This window comes from Gracilinanus agilis, chromosome 2 (genome assembly GCF_016433145.1).
Source record: "Gracilinanus agilis isolate LMUSP501 chromosome 2, AgileGrace, whole genome shotgun sequence".
NCBI lineage: Eukaryota > Metazoa > Chordata > Mammalia > Didelphimorphia > Didelphidae > Gracilinanus > Gracilinanus agilis.
The window spans coordinates 320,741,822-320,763,068 of record NC_058131.1 but is presented as its reverse complement, the minus strand read 5'-3'; positions in this window follow the sequence as shown (position 1 = coordinate 320,763,068).

Here is a 21,247-nt window from a genome sequence, read left to right as displayed (position 1 = left end):
ATGCGTGGCTGTAAAGTTTGTACCTCCTTAGGTCCCAGTTTCTCTATTAAGTCTCGACCCAGAACCCCTTCTCTTAGCTTCCTGAAACTACTCAGTACCAGCCCCAAGGAGTTGATAAGAATATGCGCAGGCGCAGTGACTCCGGCAGTTGGAGAAACTGGAAGGAATCCGGTGTGGGGAGACCCAGGACTGCGTGCCTCATCTCTGGGCCAATAGAAATCGTCAGCGCAAGTAGGTGGCCAATGGGACAACACGGAAGGCGGTGCAGAGGGCGGAAGGAGTGTGGTTCACGTGACGCGGGAGGGGCAAGGGGCGGGGCAGGGAGGCCCTAGCTGAGGAGCCTCGGGGACAGGACGGCTGCTGCTGAGGAGGAGACGGCGGGTCGGGTCGGGTAGGGCCGCGTTCCCCCTTTCTAACCCACCCACCCACCCAGCAACCATCCTCCGCGGGCGGGGAGGCAGCTCCACTCACTGTGATCCCCTGGAACTTCCTTGAGGGAGGGGAGCGTGGCAGCCTACTGTGCTTCCCCCCTCTTAAGGGGACTAGGGCCCTTACTGAGTCGCTGTCTGCATTTAGTCCCACCTCCTTACCCTGGCCCGGGCCGGGACCCCCTGTAAACTGCTGGTTTAGCTGTGGGGGGATGGGGGAGTAGGGGAGAAGCAGTGATGGAGATGGGCGCATGCGCAGGAAGGAGCCCCTGACCAAACCGGTTGCCCCTGTCTGGGTGGGGGTGTCTGCTTGTTCTTTACCTCTTACCTGGGAGAGAGACCACCCTCATCGTTGTCTTGAATCCCTTTTGCCTCTCCTCCAGCTCTTGAATCTAGACTACTTAGACAAAAATATAGAATTCAATCCCAGAATCACAAATTGTTGTCCCTGGACAGGACTAAAGTGATTTATCGAATTCTGCCTCAGTTTGCTCATTTGTCAATTTAGAGGGCCATTGGTAATTGAGAGCTTTTGCAGCTCTGACTTGTTCTAAGGTTCTGTGAAATCCTAAATCTTGTCTTATACTTATATTATATATAGACCCTTATACTACAGAAAGACTAACTGGGCCTATTACTAAGGAATGCATAGCTTGTTAGTGACAAGAGTTGGGACTAGAAGTAGTTTTCTGAATTTCGTGTTCTTTCCATGGCACTAAGCTCTTTTTCACTCTCCCTCTTGAAGTTCTTTCTGTTTCTGCAAGTATTCTCAGGTCTCTCCTATCCTAAAAAACAAAACAAACCAGACTTAGAAGCTTTCCTGTCAAACTACTTCATTTCGTGGACAGGAAAAAGACCTAAGAGAGGAAGGGACTTGCCCAAATTCTCATGACTGATGAGTACTAGAGCCAGGTCTCCTGTTCCAAGTGGAACATTTTACATAATGTTAATCTCACCTCTACTCCCATTAAGGAATGTTTGCCCCTCATCTGTCTTTGTCTTTCCTTTTAAGCATGTCCCTTCACATCTCCAAGGTATTCTGGGCTATAGTACTGCCTTTCCTAGTTTACCTGGGCATTGGCAGGCCATTTTCCCCCTCTTAATAAGCTCTTTGTCTGGTTCTTCTTGGTGTTGCTATTTTTTAATTCATTCCTGTATCTCATCTCTTCTGGACACTCAAAACTTAAACCTTTACTAAACACCAGTTATATAGAAAGAATTGTCCTTATTGTCAATGAACAAAATTTAGGTTACCCTTAGTTTCTGTCCTCATGGAATTTATGAATTAGTAGGATGATAAGACAACACAAAGAATTAAATTATCGGGTATCATTTGGTATTACAAATGCATAAGGGAAGTAAAAAAAAATGCTATACTAGATATGAAGGGAGAAAAGCAAATGCCAGGTGGGGAGGAAAATCAGGGAAGGCTTCATGAAATAGGGGAAGAGGAGGAGGCTTTTGAGCTGAACTTGAAAGATAGAAATTTGGTAGACAGATGAGGCATCAGCCCCTGGTTAAGAAACAGTGTAGAACTAGATGTATATATAGGATAGAGAATCCAGTTTGATCATTTTCCCTCAAAGTTGCCATCAGTCAATGCTAATTAAATAAATTCTAAATTCATAGAATGATAGGATTTAAGATTTGGAAAGGATGCTATAAATCATCTAGTCAAACCATTTTATTTTACAGATGATGAAATTGAAACTCAGAGAGGTTAAATAGGTAATGGCAGATCCAAGATTTGAATCTTAAAGGTCATTTAACTAAAAATACTGCACTTTTGTGGATAAAATGAATGTTTTATTTTGGCATAAGGGAAAGGGCAGAGAAAGAAGGGTGGTCCATAGCCTATGATTTCATTGGTAAAGGAACCTCCTTCTAACAATACTGATCTGTACTTGCTCAGCAACTTACAGCCTTACAAAAATGCCTGAGCTTCTTCATTTCCAGGCCTTCATTACTTTCTCAATGCCTATCAAGCATAACTATAGAAATTGCATGACCCCAGCCCTTGGGATTTTGTCACCATCAGCCTACGGAGTAGCCTCATGTCTATCTATCTGCCATACTATTTTTATTATCTCTTTCTGTTTTTACTTAAGGCTTTATAAATTGTTTATCTTAGAAAGCTAGTGTCCTAGAAAGACTTTGTTAAGCTAACAAATTACCAGTGTCCAGTCACTAACATACTCTAATTTGAACTTCTAGGCTTAGGGTCTTGTTCTTTTTGTTGTTGTTGTTGTTAAGAAAATAAATGGTTAGGTTTTAGATTGAACAACACTTGAAATTTTTATTAAAGCCTGGCTTCTCCTGCTGTTTTATTTTATATAAGCTAGTGATTAGGCATTATTTGAAGTTGAAGTGAATTGAATTTGTCACTTTAAATTCTTGTAGTTGAATAGCCAAAGAACTGATTTCTAATAATGTCACACTGTACCAAAGAATAAGTGAACTTTTACATTCATGCATGACCCATGATAATCTGGTGTCTGAATTCCACATAAATATAGGATGTATGAATAAACACATTGAAATCCTTTCCTATCAGTGTATGCTTTTAAGTTCTGAATAGGAAAAAATTAATTTTTTCATGTTACCATTTGGGATAACTATAATTTTTTGTATTTGAATTTAAAATTGACAGTTTTATATATTTTCACTTTGGAAATTCTCTAGGACTCTGTACTTTGAAAAAGGTGTCTGATATATTGTCATTACCTTCTAAAATACATGTAAGGTAATGTCCTAATCATTTATATTTGTAATTCATTTTCTAGTATTTTATATTCTAACTTTACTAATTTTTAATTACCAACAGTACAATAAATTTTCTAAAATGTCTGGAAAATTAGTTTATTCATTGTATAGTCAAGATACTAATATGTGGCCTATGGATACTTTTATGAGTAAAAGTGTTAAAGTAAATCAGTTAACTTCATCTATAAAATAAGGGGATTAGGTAGGTAAGATTTCTCATTATATTTAGCATTGTCTTATGGTCATTGTTATAATGCTGAAGTGATGATACAAGGTCTTCATGTTTCATGTACTTCTCCATCAATAAGCATTTATCAAGGGCCTACCAAAGATTAAATTCAATATAGGTCTTTCCCTCAAGGAGCTTAACTGTCTGAATGACAGCTATACAAATAATTATAATTCTGGAAAAAAATGTGGTAATTGCAAAGGAAAGGTATGAAAAGGCTATGTGAAATATGATGAGGTGGCATCTCAAATGGACCTCTTGAGGAAAGGGGAAATTTAAGTCAATAGAAGTCTGGATAGAGTTTATACATAGGGAGATATAATGAGGTGTTGCAGGAAAGTGAAGGAGAGGATTCAACTTTGACAGGAATGGAGGATATGAGTAGAATTAGCATGTACTAAAAAGCTGGAAAGATAGGCTCAAGTCAGACTGTTGAAAGCTTTGTATACTGATGCTTGCTACTTTATTTTAGAGATAATAAAGGCACTAAAGGTTGTTGAGTATGAATACGATTATACAGTCTAGACAAATCTTATTGCATATTTCCTTCTAATAATGTTTACTACCTCATCAAAAATCCACTGCTTTCAAATCTGGCCTCAGACACTTCCCAGCTGTGTGACCCTGGGCAAGTCACTTGACCCCCATTGCCTACCCTTGCCAATCTTCCACCTATAAGTCAATACACAGAAGTTAAGGGTTTAAAATAATTTTTAAAAAAATCTACTGCAGAGAAAATTCCCATGTACAATGCCACCTACTCTGGTCATTTTATCAGTAGTGGAAGTAGCTTTGGACCAGAACACCTGAAATTTGGTTTTGCCTCAGACTCACTGCGACATATATTTGACTTTTGGAGGCTCAGTTTATCCTTCTAGAAAGTAAGGGAGTTGGACAAGATCATTGATCTCTGTTCAGAGTTCCAATGACATATAAATTATGTAAATTTGTTCAGATGATTATTATGCTAAAGCACATTCTTTACCTTTTTGTGTCATGGAACCCTTGAACTGTCTGGTGAAACCTCTGGACACCTCAGAGTTGTTAAATGCATAAAATAAAATACATAAGATAACAAAAGAAATAAATTATATTGAAATTAAGGGGTCAGTAGTTCACTAACTACATGTTAAAAATCCTTGGTCTAAAATGTGTGCTGGCAGGTATATGTACATATACTAATCCCTGCTACAGGGGAGGTTGAAGCTTGTGGATCACTTGAGCTCCATAGTTCTGAGCTGCAGTGAGCTAAGCTGATTGAGTATCTGCACTAAGTCCAGCACCCCAAGTATGTAATGTCCCTGACAGTGGGGTGGCCACCAGGCTGCCTGAGGAGGGCAAACTAGTTCAGGTGAGAAATGAATAGGTCAAAGTTCCTTTGCTGATCATTATGTAGGATCAGGCCCATATAGGGTTATTCCCCTTCCAATATGGGTGAAATAGGGAGACAATCCCCATTAAATAAAATCCATGCTAAGTAAATTTGACCTTTTTTGATCAATGTCTTTATGTTGGATATGGTTGTTTAGTAGCTTTTGCTGAACTGTTTAATATTCTGGTATCTTCAGTGTAGTTAATACATATCAGCTTCTAAAGTAGTTAAGAGTATAAAAATAAGCTTCATTTAAATACTAGTGTTGAGAAATGTTATATTAAGATAGGAAAATTTATGGAATCAAATTCTTTGTAGTTAACTATACATTTGTCTTTTAATATTCTGTATTTAAGTCCTAACAAAATATAAGTATGAGGAATCGATATATATGACTGTTCCTGAAGGAAATACAAGCTTATAGAATGTTTGACATGAACATGACTTGAGAGATCTGGGCAAAGATGAAGTAATTTGCCCAAGGTCACTTAGCTAGTTAGTGGCAGAACCAAGACTAGAAATCATTTCTCCTAATTCCCAATCCAATACATTTTCCTTCACATTAGTAATTTAATTGCTTGCCCATTTGTGCAAGCAGGGTTTCATAGTATTTTTTTTTCTCCTCTCCAGATTTGGGTTAATTTTTAAGTCTTTGACCAATAAGCTGATATGATTGGATAGGTATTTAAATTGAGGATTTTACTAATAGAGTGACCTTAAGCAAGCAATTAGAAGACCAATGATGTGAACAAATATGCCAGAGTCCATGTCATGAATACACTAACTGTTGGGATTTGGCCTTGAAAATCCAGTAAGGGTATATTTGAAGTAGTCGTCAATTTATAGTATTGCTAATAAAGCTTTCAAAGATTTCCTTTGGTTTCAAATAAGGAGGTTTTTGAAGACTTGCTTTCCCAATAAATTATTTATCTCTTTTGCTCAACAATGAACAGGTAAACATTGTACCAGATATTTCAAAAATATTAATATAATTTTAAGCATAATAACAAAACTGCCCTAAGACTTTTGGGACACTTCATATGCTGCCTTCATTTAGTTTTGGGTGATTGTTATTAAACTGCATGTAGTACCATGTGTGGCCACGCTTAACACCAAACTATTTGGAGCTGGAGGGAATATTATTAAAAGATCATCTAGTTCAACCTACTCAGCTTAAAAAAAATGAAATTGAGGCTGAGAGGTTAAATGATTTGTTTTATGTCACGAGGTAAGTCAAATCCAGATTCAGCGCTTTTTCTACTTTACCACTCTTACCTTCCTGTTTGAGATGTAAACTGACTTTGATGTTCATTTTTCTCTCAATTTTGCTAGATTTCTAGGTTCTAGTCTCCAAGGATTAATGATCTGTGACCTTCAAATGCTGTTGTAGTAACATATTTGCATACAACTTCCAGGGATCTATAATTCTGACACAGAAATTTTCCTTTATACTACAATCTGACAGAGCTCATGCCTTAAACCCTATTTCCAAATTAGAAGTTTTTATGACCCTTAAAGATTAAATTTTACATAAACCCCTTTTTAACCTGACAAGCATTTAGAATCTACTCTGCTGGGCAAGGAAGATACAAAGATAAAAACTGGAGGAGAAGGAGTTCCTATTCTCTTCTATTTCTTCTGGAAATACTTTTACATAGAAAACTACATATGATCATTTGATGATAAAGAGAGTGCTAGCATCTCAGGAGATTACAGAAGTACCCCAAAAAGTGGCACTTGGGTTGAGCTAAGAATTCAAAGAGGGAGGAAGTAAATTCCAGCTCATGAGTAGATGAGAGGTATAATGCACAACTATGGTAAGAACAGTAAATAGCCCAGTTTATTTAAAACTTGGACCATATGAAGGAAAGTAGTATGAAATTAAGACTGGCAGGGTAGGTTGGAACCAGGCTAGGATGGTAGATATCTTAAGGGCTGAACTGAGTAATTTGTATTTTATCCTAGAGACAATAGAGAAGCACCGAAAATTCTTGGTTAGGAGTGAGTTAGGCCTATACTATTGAAAGGTCATTTTGACAGTTGTATGGTGAACTGGAGAGGGGAGACTGGAAGCAGAGAGAGCAATTAAGAAGCTGCTGAAGTTGTCTTAAGCAGAGATGAAGGACCTGAAATAGGAAAAAGGAGAAAGTTGAGAGAGCTGTATTGGTAGAAGTTTGGAAGAGGTGAATTTAGACAGGAAAATATTTTGTTTTGGATGTGGAGAATTTGAGATACCTACTGCACATCCAAGTGGAGATGTCTAATTGTGATTTTAGACTGAAACTCAGATAAAGTCTAGATAAATAGATTCTGGAGTCATCTGTTTATCTCTGTTAACTGAACCCATGACAACTCACCAAGAAATAGGATATAACAAGAAAAAAAGAGTAGAGGGGCCAGGACACAGTATTAAGGGATAATGATACAGCAGAGAAGTCAAGCCATGGTCAGACAAATTGGAAGAGAACTGTGAAGAGATGGGTGGCTGACACTGTCAAAACCTGTAGAGGTCAAGAACTATAGGACTGAAAAAAGACCATCAGATTTGGCATTTAAAAAATCAGTCTGGGAGGATGGGGAGAGCTAGGTGACTCATTGGATAGAGAGCCAGGTATAGAGACAATGGGGGTGGGAGGGTGGGCCTGTGTTCAAATGTGACCTCAGATACTTCCTAGTTGTGTGACCCTAGCCAAGTCACACAATCCCCATTACCTAGCCCTTACCACTCTTCTGCTTTGGAACCAATACACAGTATTGATTCTAAGATGGAAGGTGAGGGTTTTTTGGTCTGTTTGTTTTTAAATTAAGGGGCAGATAAGTGACAGTGTAAAGTGCCAGACCTGGAGATGAGAGGAGATTGGTTCAAATCTAGCCTCAGACACTTCCTAGCTATGTAATCCTAGGCAAGTCACTTAACCCCATTTGCCTAGCCCTTCTCCTTTTTAGAGTTGTAACTGTGACAGAAAATAAAGGTTTTTAAAAGAAATAATGGTAACTTTGGAGAGAAGGTCAGAAGTCAGAGTGCAAGACATTGAGAAGTGAGTGGGAGTTGAGGATGTAGAAGCTAAAGGTAGATGCTTCTTTAGGAATTCAGTTATGACAAGTCATTCCCTAATTAATAAATGGTCAAAGGATACAAAGAAGCAATTTTTAGTAGAGGAAATCTAAGCAACCAATGAAAAATATATGAATAAATGCTCTAGATCACTATCGATTAGAGAAATGCAAGTTAAAACATCTCTAGCTAATACGACAAAAAAAGGAAAATGACATGTTGTAGAGAATGTGAAAAAAATCAGAACATTAATGCACTGTTGGTATAGTTGTGAACTGAGCCAACACTTGTGGAGAATAATTTGGAATAATGCCCAAAGGGCTATAAAACTGTGCATACCTTTTGACCCAGCAATACAACTCCTAGGTCTGTATCCCAAAGACACCCCCCAAAAAAGGAAAAAGACCTTTATATTGACAAAAATATTTACAGCAGCTCTTTTTTGTAGTAGCAAAGAGTTGGAAATTGAGGGATACCCATCAATTTCAGAATGGCTGAACATGTTTACAATTGTGATTGAATACTCTTGTACTATGAGAAATAGCAAGCAGAAGGGTTTCAGAAAAACCTGGAAAGACTTACATGAACTGATGCAAAGTGAAGTGAGCAGAACCAGGAGAACATTGTTCATGATAACAGCAATATTGTAAGATAATCACCCGCTAGCAGTTTAGCTATTCTCAGTAATACAGTTATCCAAGACAATTCCAAAGGACTCATGATGAAAAATGCTATTTACCTCCAAAGAAAAAAAGTTATAGTCTGAATGCAGATTGAAGAATACTTTTAAATTTATTTTTCCCTTTTTTGGTCTGTTTTGCAACCCAATTAATATGTATAATCTATATGAAATTGCTTGTCTTCAAAATTGTTCTTAAATGTAATTAGAAAAAAGAAAATATGAATATGTTTTTTAAGAGAGGAATTCATCCATGAGCTGGAGATGGTATCAAGTTTTAGTAAAGGTCTTTTAAATGGGGGAGTCATGTTTGTAGATAGCAGGGAAAGATGGAGTAGGTAAGAAAAATTGAAGTTGGGGTGGAGGTGAAAGAGATGAGAGAGAAACAAGCTCCTGGTGAAGGAAAGCAATGGGATATTAGACAAGTTGAAGAATTTAACAGCCCCCCACAGAGGATGGTTCAGTAGCCTTTGAGACCAGAGCAAAGGGGAAGAGTAGAGATTATGTAGTATTGGAGATTGATAGACCATGAGTAGTCATTTCCATGATTTATATGTCCTTCCAAATGTTAGTACTTCTGCCCAATAAATATGACTGGATATTGTTTGCCTAGAGATGAATCCTGTCATACTAATTCTAACTCTGTGAATAATATAGTAAGTCAGTTTCCTGTCAATTTCTTCTCTTGACATTTTAGCCTCTTTGGGACAAGGAAGAGAAATAATGGTAATGCATTTTTCTAATATTTGTATTACAGGGCATTAAGGCAATAGGGTATAAGAAAAAAAATCAGAAGGCCTGAGTTCAAAGCTCACCATTGACATTTATTAGCTATATTCCTCCTATTTGGGCCTCAGTTTCCCTAACTAAAAATTGGATACTTATTCTATTCTATTATTCGAATAATAGAATAGAATAAGTATCCAATTCTACTTCATAGGGTTATTGTAAGGAATTTACTTTTTTGAATCTTAAAGAGAAACGTGAATTGCTCTTGTTTATCATATCTAACAAGTGATCTTTTTTTTTTTAAACCCTTGTACTTCGGTGTATTGTCTCATAGGTGGAAGATTGGTAAGGGTGGGCAATGGGGGTCAAGTGACTTGCCCAGGGTCACACAGCTGGGAAGTGGCTGAGGCCGGGTTTGAACCTAGGACCTCCTGTCTCTAGGCCTGACTCTCACTCCACTGAGCTACCCAGCTGCCCCCAAGTGATCTTTTTAAGAGCTATAAAAAGCTCCTTTCCTTCTACTTGAAATACCTATTTCAACCTTACCCACACTAAACAGTTTTTCATGACGGGTTAGAAACAAAAAGCATTCAACTAGGAGTTAGAAAACCTCAATTCCAGTTCTAGTTCTACTACAGTCTCTTTGTCCTTGAGCAAATCACTTAATTTCTCATTTGTAAAATAAGAAGATCTTCTTAAAGTATAGACCTAAATGTGTCACTCCTCATCCCCGTTCAGTAAACTCCAGTGGCTCCCTATTATTTTTGGCATCAAATATAAAATCCTTTGTTTTTTTAAAGCCCTTCAAAGCATTTTGTTCCAGCTGCCTTCCCCTCTCCACATATTCTCCAGTCCAGTGATGCTGGCTTCTTTGCTGTTCTCAAACATGAACTCACATCTCTCATCTTTCTGTTTTCACAGACTGCCCCCCATGTCTGGAATTCTCTCCCTCCTCATCTGCCTTCTGGCTTCTTTCAAGTCTCAGCTAAAATCTCATCTTCTGCAAGAAGCCTTTCAAGGTTCCACTGTTAAGGCAGTGCCTTCCCTTTGAGATTATCTCCCATTTATTCCATGTGAATCTTGTTTGAACATAGTTGTTTCCATGTTACATCCTCCTATTAGACTGTGAGTTCCTTGGGAACAGGTGCTATTTTTGTTTTTCTAGTGCCTACCACGTGGTACATTGTTTAATAAATGAGTTGGCTTGATTAGATAAAGTAATGTATCTTCTTCATATGCTAAAATCCTATGGTTCAATTTCCATAGTTTCTGGCATAGTTTGGTATAGCAGGAGTGCCAGATTTTGTGTTAGGTTTAAAGCCCAATTCTGATACTTAAAATCCATGCAACCTCAGACAAACCACTTCAGCAATTTGGATTTCAGTTTCTTTATCTGCAAAATGAGGGAGTTGGTCTTCCAGCTTCTGTTCCTTCAAATAATAACTTAATCTTGCTTGACTACCTGCTTGTCCACCAACACTCAAAAATGTTATTCCACTCTCATCTAGAGCAATTCCTTACTTCTGCTCCTATCACAAGGCTTCAGAGAACCATGCCTTCTGCCAACTATTCTTGATTTGCCCTCACTCAGTATCCTGTAAATCAAATAGACATTATAGTTAAACTAGATCATGTTGTTGTTACTGCATTTCTCCTAAGTATTAGCTACAGGGTAATTTGTTTTAAATTAACTACATAGTATCCCAGAGTTGAATATTTAGTGCCTTGGTCCATGAAAGACTGTCTAACAGGAAGAGAATAATTGTTGTAGGTTGGAAGGAAAAACCATCCTTGAGTATGTCGTAAAAGGAAGGGAATTCAAAAGGCCATTATGAAACCCTAAATTTGAAATGAAGACTTGAGACCAAATCCTAGTTTTGCCACTTACCTACTATAGGTGAGTTACTTCTTCCCCTCTACATGTGTTTCCCCCTCTGCAAAAGGAAGCTGTTAGATTAGATAGATCTTTAGGGTCTCTTTTCTAACTCTAAATACAGTCTTTAAGCAGCCCCATGTTGTTCTGATAGATCCATAATTCTTTGCAAACTGCCTATTTGGGTGTAGTATTCCTCAAGAATATAGCAAAACCAGATTTTTCATGCAATGTTATAAGAATCATCAAATTTTCTAGCTGAGGGGACTTTAGAGATCATATTAACCACTGAGTTCTCCAAACATTTATTAAAATAAATTAAGTTACTATGCTAAGTACTGAGAAAACAAACACCCAAGTAAACCATTCCTTCACTTCATGGAACTTGCGTTCCTTTTTTTTTCCTTTCAAATTCTGACTTTAATCAACACCAAGAAAGATGAGCATTTCTATACATAAAAGTAAAACAGAGAAAGAATCCATAAAGCTGTATTATGAGTAGCTTGCTTTTCTTTTTAAGCATATAATAAATTCAACTTATCTCTACTACTATCCTGCTTTTCTGTATTTCCTACTTACCTTTGTTCATAATTTATGCAGTTTCTTTCATGCCTCAGTGACTTTTCCCCCTGTTTTTATAACCTTGTTGCTAGATCCACTATTTCAAATACTCTTCCAACATCCCTCATCAAATTAAAATTTTAGAATGTAGTTTTTTGAGGTCAGAGGCTATTTAGTTTTTGTATGTTTACATCATTAAAGTCTTATTTATAGTAGGTGCTGGGTGGTGTTGGGGGGGAGGTCTTTTTTGTTTTTAGAAAACAAAAAGATTTGAGAAAACTGAGTCTCAGAAAAGTAAAATGGCAATTTTAAGGTTCCAGGATACATGGTAGTGTGGTACTCCTGAAGCCCGGGTTCTGTTGAATCCCTGTCCACAGTAATTTCCACTATTGGGATGTAGTACTTTGGAGTTTTCTGTATTTCACCAAATGTAGTGTGGAAGATTAGATAGCAGAGAATTAAGTAAACCATAAGATTTTGAGCTAATGAAATATTTTGTGTATAATTTTGTTTTGTTTTAAAACTTAGAAACTGCATTGTTTTCTGTTTTACTTGAAAGAACCTGTTATTTGACAGTGAATCTTTTTCTTTGAAGTTTTACTTATATTTCCTGAAGTTTGGAATTTCATTTTAAAAATTAGTTTTCTGGGCCCTTAAGGCACTTTTCTTTTTAGTTTTACTAAAAAAGGATGGGCCATTTAAAAACAAAAATTTGAATTTAAGGTCATAGGAAGGCATCCTAGTATAGGAGAAAGGATAGCTCTAGAATCAATGATAATAGGTTCCGATCCCAATTTTGACAATAGTCATCTGTGTGACCTTAAGCAAGTAAACTGGTGGAGCTCAGCTTTCTTGTCTACAATGAAGGGATTGGAGCAGATCCCCATCCTTAGATTTTTTTTATATTTTTATGTGCACACATAAACAGAATGTTTATATACATAACGGGCATCATAATGAAGTGGAAATAATAAACTAGGAGTTTGTGAATTTGTGAGCCTTTGATACAGTCTCAAGATATCATATAGAAACCCTAAAGTTAGACGGTCTGAGTTTGAGGCTGCTCCTCCCCTTTTATTAGCAGTGTTAAGTTAGTGCTAAGGCAGATGTTCTCACCCTTAGGTTCAGTTTCCCTGTTGCTAAAATGAAGAAGAAATGTACTATCCTATCTCATAAGGTTTTGTTTTGTTTTTGTTTTTGTTTTTTTTTTTTAAACCCTTGTACTTCGGTGTATTGTCTCATAGGTGGAAGATTGGTAAGGGTGGGCAATGGGGTTCAAGTGACTTGCCCAGGTCACACAGCTGGGAAGTGGCTGAGGCCGGGTTTGAACCTAGGACCTCCTGTCTCTAGGCTCGACTCTCACTCCACTGAGCTACCCAGCTGCCCCCTCTCATAAGGTTTTTATGTTGAAAGTATGTCATAGAACTGTCATATGTTATAAGATTGTTTCCATGAAAACTAAATTGTTAGATATTTGTAAATGAAAACATTGAGAGGGGCTAAATTTTATATAAACTTTGTGGTTTTAGTTACCTTCAGTCGAACCACAAATTTCTTAGGCTCATGAAGATGTTGCCTTTCTGGTTTTTGTTTTGTTTAAATAGAAGCATTTGGAGAGTCATCAGAAAACTAAAATGAAACCTTCCTTTCATCTCAGTCAAGCAATTCAAAGACACTAACCCTCAGATTCAGAGAAAGCTATGTTACATTGTTCATAACTAATGGTGGCAGAAAGGAATTTATTTCATAAAAGAAGGGGAGATTTTCTATTAAGTTCTTTAGATTCTATCCACCCTTCCAAGGGAAAAACTTCATAAGAGAGATAAGGTTCAGGGACAGAAAAGATGTTGATTACCTTAATGGAATTTTGATGTGTTTTCTTTCCTACTATTAAGGTTAAAGGATGAATGAATAGGCCAAAATCAGTTCTAGGTTTCTTCTTTTTTGTCTCTTCAGATTCTGCAAGTGATCTTAGTCAGGAAGGGGATACACTGTCATTCTCTTAACTTGGTCTTCCCATACTCTAACAATACTTATTTTTTTGGCTGAGCAGAAAAGATTTAAGGATGGAGAGAATAAGGTATAGGGAGGGGAGCCTCTGCCAAAGGAAACCAGTCATCTTTATAAATCTTTTTTATCCTGTTGCCCAGTTTTGAACTTGGATGGAAAAAACAAAACAAAACAAAACTTGAAGATACCTGGAAATTTTCCTCATTTCCCAAGTTTATTTTGCCCTTCTCTTTCCTCCTTCCCCCACCCAAGCATATTCATGTGAACACCCACATAAATAGAATATGTGTGCACTAGGAGGAGATAGCTTGATGTAGTAGAAGGAATAGTAGACAAGGAGTCAGGAGACTTAGGTTCTGCCCCTAGCTGTATGACACTAGGCAAGTCATATTACCTTCCTAGACCCTAATTTCCTCATTATTAAAATGAAGTAGGTTAGTCTCAATAATCTCTAAGATTTCCTTCCAGAAACAACACTCTGATTCTGACATGATCACATGCTATCTTTGTAACTTAAAACAAATCATTACATCTCTTTAGGAACAACAAACATCCCTTCCTCAGTTATTGTTCCACATTGTTCCATTCTACTAGTCACTCTTAGTCCTACTTCTATTGTGCTTTTTGGGTCAAACATTGATTAAAAAAAAGGTATGAGGATATCCAGGATGTTTTGACAAGCCAGGACTGAAAGCAATGGAAAACAACAATCCTGACGTGCTGGTTAGAAAATAGTGCCTTACTTATATCCATTCAGCTCAGTTTGTTAACATCAATAAGATCTCTTTCAATTCAGTTAAATCATACATGGAAAGTTGTTCATCTACATTCTGGAGGGCAGAGCTTGAGAGCTCATGTTATAGAATTCAAGGTCCCTTAAGAAATTACTTACTTCATTATATCTGTTTTACCTTAATGAAGTTCAAATACTTTATTCCAGCTGGGCCATTCTCCTTGTCTGGCCCTCCTCCTACACATCATATTCTTCTTACCTTCTCATCTTTACTTGTTTCTTCTTCCTACAACGTCCTCTTATATGCTCTTTGTCTATGATCACCATCTTCACATATTTAAAGGGTTGTCCTATGGAATAGGGATGAGGCTTGTTCTGCTTGAACTCTGAGAGCCCAATTTGGTACTAAGGTCAGAAAAATTTGCGTTCAAAAACTGGAAAAGCTTCCTAACAATGAGAGTTGTAAGACTATGGAATAGGCTGCCTGAGGAAATTCTGGGTTCCTCCAGCTGAAAGGCTTCTTATAAGAGACTGAGTAACCAATTCTCTGAGATGTTATACATCTCCTTTTCAGAGAGCACTTTTGACCAGATGATTTCCAACCTCTTTCTTAACTGAAATTCTTTAGAAGGGACCTTAGAACGATGAATATTAGAACATGATTCACATCCCTAACAGCATTTAAAGATTTACAGAGTGCTTTCCTCAAAATAGTCCTGGAAAGTTGTGAAGGGCTTTAAAATCTAATAAGAAATTTACATTTTATTTTAGAGGCAATGGAGTTGAATAGGTGTGTTACATGGTCAGATCTGTGCTTAAGAAAAATTACATTGGCAGGAATATTCAAGATGAATTGGAGTGGGGATAGACTTAAAAACAAGGAGACCATTTAGGAGGCTGTTAAAATAACCTAGGCAAGTGGTGATGAAGATGGTAACTGTATCAGTGGACTAAAGAGGTTGTATGTGAATGAGTAGTATATGAGAGATGTAAAGATAGAAATGGTGTTATTTGCATGCCCAAAGTCCTTTAAAAGAATGAATGCCCTTTGATCTAGCAATATCACTACTGGGTTCATATTCCAGAGATTAAAAAAAAATGGAAAGGTTCCTTTTGAACAAAGATATTTATAGCTGTGCTTTTTGTGGTGGCAAAAAACCTGGAAAATGAGGGGGTGTCCCTCAATTGGGAAATGGCTGAACAAATTGTGGTTTATGATAGTGATGGAATATTATTGTGCTATAAGGAATGAAGAACTGCTTGATCTCTAAGAACTGGAAAAACCTACACGATTGATGCACAGTGAAATAAGTAGAACCAGGAGAACATTATACACAGAGTCTATAACATTGTGGGACAATCAAATATAATTGACTTTGCTACTAATAGAAATGCAATGGTCTAGGACAGTTCTGTGGGACTTATGAAAAAGAATGCCATCCACATCTAGAGAAAGAACTGTGGAATAGAAATCCAGAAGAAAACATGCAATTTATCACTTGTTTATATGAATATGTGATTTTGGATTTTGGTTTTAAAGGATTGCTCTTTTTAAAAAACAAATAATATGGAAATAGGTTCAAGTGATGTGTGTGTGTGTGTGTGTGTGTATGTGTATGTATATGTATGTATAACCCAGTGGAATTGCCTGTCAATTCTGGGAGTGGGAAGGGATGAGGGAAGGAAGAAAACATGAATCATGTAACTATGGAGAAAATTTAAAAATTAAACTTAAAAAAATGGCATTATTTGGCAACTGATTGATAAGGGGAGTGAGGAGGCCAATGTAATGCTGTTATGAGTGAGAGTGATCCTGATTCCTGAGGTGTCCACACCTAAGGAATTACAAGGTAATCCAATACATTTTAAAAGATTTATTAGTGAGTCAGATGGCCAGGAGGCAGCTTGCAGATGATAGACTGCCTCCCTGAAGAACAAAAGGATGGAGTTTATAAGTATTTCACAGAAGAGCTGGTTATGTAACAGAAAACTGGGAGGAAGAGGGCATATGACTTCAAGAACAGGTGACTTAGGGGGGATGTTGACAAAGTTGTATATCAGTGAGATATGCAGATCTCAAAAGTATGGAACATGACTGACTTCAGTTTTCATTTTTCTGTAGTTATCAGGGATGGGTTAGAGAATTTCTTGAGGTATCCCCCAAACTTCTGGATTTCCTGCGTCCCACTCTATTTCCCCCTCACCTTGTTTCTGGGACCTGCTACAATGCCAAGGTTACAAACTTGGGAGCCTGAAAGGATAGTGAAGTCTTCAACTCACATGGTCACCATTCTATTCAATGCATATGTCACCTCTCTCTGGGACTATTATAATAGTTTGTTTTTTTAAGAAGCAGATTTTTATTTCTATCTTGTTTTTACATTATCTTCTTTTTCTCTTCTTTCCTTCCTAGAGCCATCCCTTATAATGATTTTTTTAAATGGAAGAAAAAGAAAGATTCTGACTTCTTTAAAGAATTTAATCGAGGTTTTCTTTTTATATTTCTTCTTTGGGGCCAAGCTTGGTCATTATAGTTTCTTAATATTTAACCTCAGTTAATGTTAAAATTATTCTATTTCATTATTGTAGTCATTGTGCATATTTTTTCCTGGTTCTGCTTATTTCACTTTTTATCAGTTTATGGCTTTTCGTGCTTCTCTGTATTCATTTTCATAATTTCATTTAACATAATAATATTCCATTAAGTTTACATTTGGAGCAGGTAGTTGGCACAGTGGTGCCAGACCTGGAATCAGGAAGACCTAAGTTCTTTTATGGCCACAGACACTTATTAGCTGTGTGACCCCGGTCAAATCATTTAAGACTGTTTACGTTAGTTTCTTCCTCTATAAAATGAGCTGAAGAAGAAAATAGCAAACCACTCCAGTATCTTAAAAAAAAATTGGGTCATGAAGAGTCAGAAAGGACCTGAAAAATGACTCAATAACAATAAAAGTTCATGTAACACACTCTGTTTAGCCATTCCCTAACCAATGTCCAATTATTTTGTTTCCAGTTCTTTGCTACCACAAAAACCACTGCTATAATTTAGAATTATTCAAAAAAAGTGACTAAAATATCCATAACCTTTTACCCAGTCTACTACTAGGCATATGCCTAAGGGAATCAGTTTTTATTTATATTTTTTTAAAAGGATCCATATGCAGGAAAATATTTATAGCAGGACTTTTTGTAGTAACAAAGGAAGCGAAGTATGATACTCATAATTGGGAACTAGCTAAATAAATTGTTATACATAAATTAATAGATTGGTGTTATGCTAGAAGAAATGATAACGATTATGTATACAGAGAAGCATGAAAAGACTTTTCTACACTGATGCAAAATGGAGTGAGCAGACCTTAGAAAAATAATATATGCAATGACTACAACAGTGTAAACTAAAAGAACAACCACAACAAAAAAATTGAAAATGAATGTTGCAAAATTGTGAAGCACAAACATGCCCCCAAGGAATGGATGTAAGAAGATACTTCCCTTGACTTCTTTGTAAAGGGTGGGGAATATCGATATGGAACATTGCATATATCATCAGATTTCATTCAATGTATTGATTACTTTTACTGTTTTCTTTTTCCTTTTTTTTTACCATTAAAAGAACTTCATTATATAGAATAGCCCTCTGGGGAAGGTATAGGGAAGACAGAAATTTTAAGTGTTGTAAAATCAAAAGATGTCAAATTTTAAAAAAATATTATCATAAATATTGTGGCATTTCTCTTTATGAATTTATATCCTTAGTCAATATGCCCAGCAGCGAGATTTGTGTCAGAATTTGGGCATTTTAATCTGAGAGGATTTATTTTTATCATATTGAATTATTTCTATTCCTGAGTTCTGAATCAAGACTCAGGCTCATTTTTTTGTTTCTAGAAAAGTTGAGGAACATCCCACCTTAGAAAATTTCCCATTGTAGGCAGGGTAAAAGACACTCCTTAAACTTTAACAATTTAATCTATAACTTTCTCTAAGGCATTTTTGAAAAAATAAACCCTCTTTGGGAATAATTAGAACTCCAACAAAGGAAAGAGCCACTGAAAACATGATTGAGGCAACTTATATTTTCTAGCCAAAAATTGCTAAAGGAATCCAAGCTTCATAAGTTTCCTGACATTCAGTTTCTTAACATGCCAGAGAAGGGAATATTACCCATGTTTCTCTACCTGGTGAACTTTGACCTATTAGAAAATAGGGTGTGTTGGCAGTTTTCTTATATGGGTAAAGATCCACCTCCCTTGTGATGAAGTAATGAGGGAGGAGTTGAGGTCTCTAAGTCTACCTTCTTCTTCTAAATATCCACCAGTGGAGACTGCCAGGGGAATCCAAAGGCCAATCAGAAAGAGGTAACAGTTTCATATAAAAGCAAAAGGCAGGACTTATAAGAGGTCTTTCCCAGAAGAGACTGGTGAAAGATCCATTCTTTGTTAATGAATTTACATACTCCCATTAACAGACCATGTTATTCTCAGGTAAATGACCTTATGTTATTTATTGGTTAAAATTCCAAGCACTACAAATCACTTACTTTGCATAATTCCAAAAGTTAGTAATCTCTTAATTGGGCTACTGACCTCATCTCCCCCCTTTTCCAATCTATTTTCCACATAAGTGACTAATTGTTATTCTTAAATTATATGACATTTTCCCTCCCTTATTCAAAAACCTCTAGTGGCTCCATATTATTAATAGTAACCATAAAAATTAACATTTATGTAGCACTTACTGTGTTCCAGGTAGTCAATTATTGTCTCATTTGATCCTTATGACAGCCTTGAGTGGTAGTTGCTTATTATCATGCTGATTTTGCAGGTGAAAAAAGGAGGTGGAATGACTTACCCAGGATCACACAGATAGCAAGTGTTTTAAGACCATTTTAACACAGGACTTTGGGACTCCAGAACTAGCATTCTATTGACTGTACCACAATTGCCTCTGGGATCAAATATAATCTCTTCTGTTTGACTTTTAAAACCCTATATGAATCAGCCCTAGGCTTTTTTTCTAGCCTTATTATTCATCCCTTTTTTTCTGAAATCTGTGGTATAGTCATACTAATCTTCTTACTAATCCTCACATATATAACATATTGCATCCCATGCCTTTGCAACAACTCTTTCTCAGATCTGAAATGTGATCCTTCCTCATCTTCACCTCATAGAATCCCTTGTTTCCTTCAAAATTCAGAACACGTGCCAAATTCTACATGAAATCTTACGTGATTCTTCTAGTTGCTTGTGCCCTCCCTCACAATTACCTTGCATTTCTTTTGTATATAACTATATATGCAGATATAGTCTACCCTCATATAATGTGAGCTCTTTGATGGCAGGACTTTTTATTATTTGTTTTTGTAGCCTCAGAGCCTAGTGTAGGACTTGACAAAGTAAATCCTTAATAATTCCTCATTGACTTATTGGTAGCTTGTTGACCAGATTGAGAAGTTTTCACAGAGTATATTTCAATCCTTCTTAAAATTAGTCATTTCAACAAAGGTATTCCCTTTTATAGATCAGTTTACTTTAAGAGATGATCTTCATGATCTGAAGTAACCATAAAGATTTATTACTTTCTGCTGAGGAACACCTCCAAACTTAGCTAGGCAGATCCTCAGAAGAGATACACATTCTTTTGTTAGACTCATAACTCAAAAGCTTTCTAGACTGAATAGAGCTTCATTGTCAAAGCCTACAAAAGCTCTGGGGCATTTCCATAACAAGTAAGACTTAAGTAGCATAAAACATACTAGGAGGGGGAGGAGCAATGAGCTTATAAGTTGTTAGAGTATAAATAACTTGCTTTTCATAAGTTACACATAACTTTTCACATTTTGCTTGGAACTGTGTTCTAGAAATAATTTATCAAAGCTTTAGAGCTGGAAAGGACCTGAGACTTCATTTAGTTCACTTCTTTCATATGAGACCTCAAGAAGTTAAGTGATTTGCCCAAAGTCATACAAATAGCAAATGGCAGAGCTAGTATTTGAATCCATGTCCTGTAACTGTACCAAGCCATATCTGTCTGAAACATCCCATACAGACTTAAGTTCCAATAAACTAATAGGTTGGGAGTTGGTGTTATGAATATACTTGGTACTTTTCAGAATAACCCCAGGCTCCAGAACCTATGAGTATTCTCTTCTGATTTTAACATGAAATTGTGACTCAATTTCCATTTCCTTTGCTTCAAGAAGAGTGTTATTATATATACATTTTTAAATATCAGGCTTTTATGGATTTCTAGAATTGATGTTTCAAATCTAGTGACTTTTTTAATTTCACATTTTTAGAAATTTAGGAATAGATTTAAATTTTTTTATTTTATTTTCAGTTAACAAGAATTTCATTTCTTTTATCCCACCTTCCCTTCATTGGTCAAGATGGGAGAAGAATAACAAAACTCTTGCAACAAATATGCATTGTCAAGCAAAATAAATTCCCACATTGGCTGTGTCCAAAAAAATACTCAGTCATCACCTCTCTTATCTGGAGGTAGGTAGCATGTTTCCTTATGTGTCCTCAAAAACTAGGTTGGACATTGTATTGAAAGGGCAGCTAGATGACTCAAGTACCAGGTCTGGTGTCAGGGGTATCTGAGTTCAAATGTGACCAGGCATTTACTAACTGTATGACCCAGAACAAGTCACTTAACCCTGTTTGCCTTAGTTTTCTTTATCTACAAAATGAGGTAGAGAAGGAAATGGCAAACCCCAAACAACAACATTGTATTGCTTGGAATTCTTAGTCTTTCAGAGTTATTTATCTTTACAGTATTGTTATTGGATAAGAAGTAAAAGT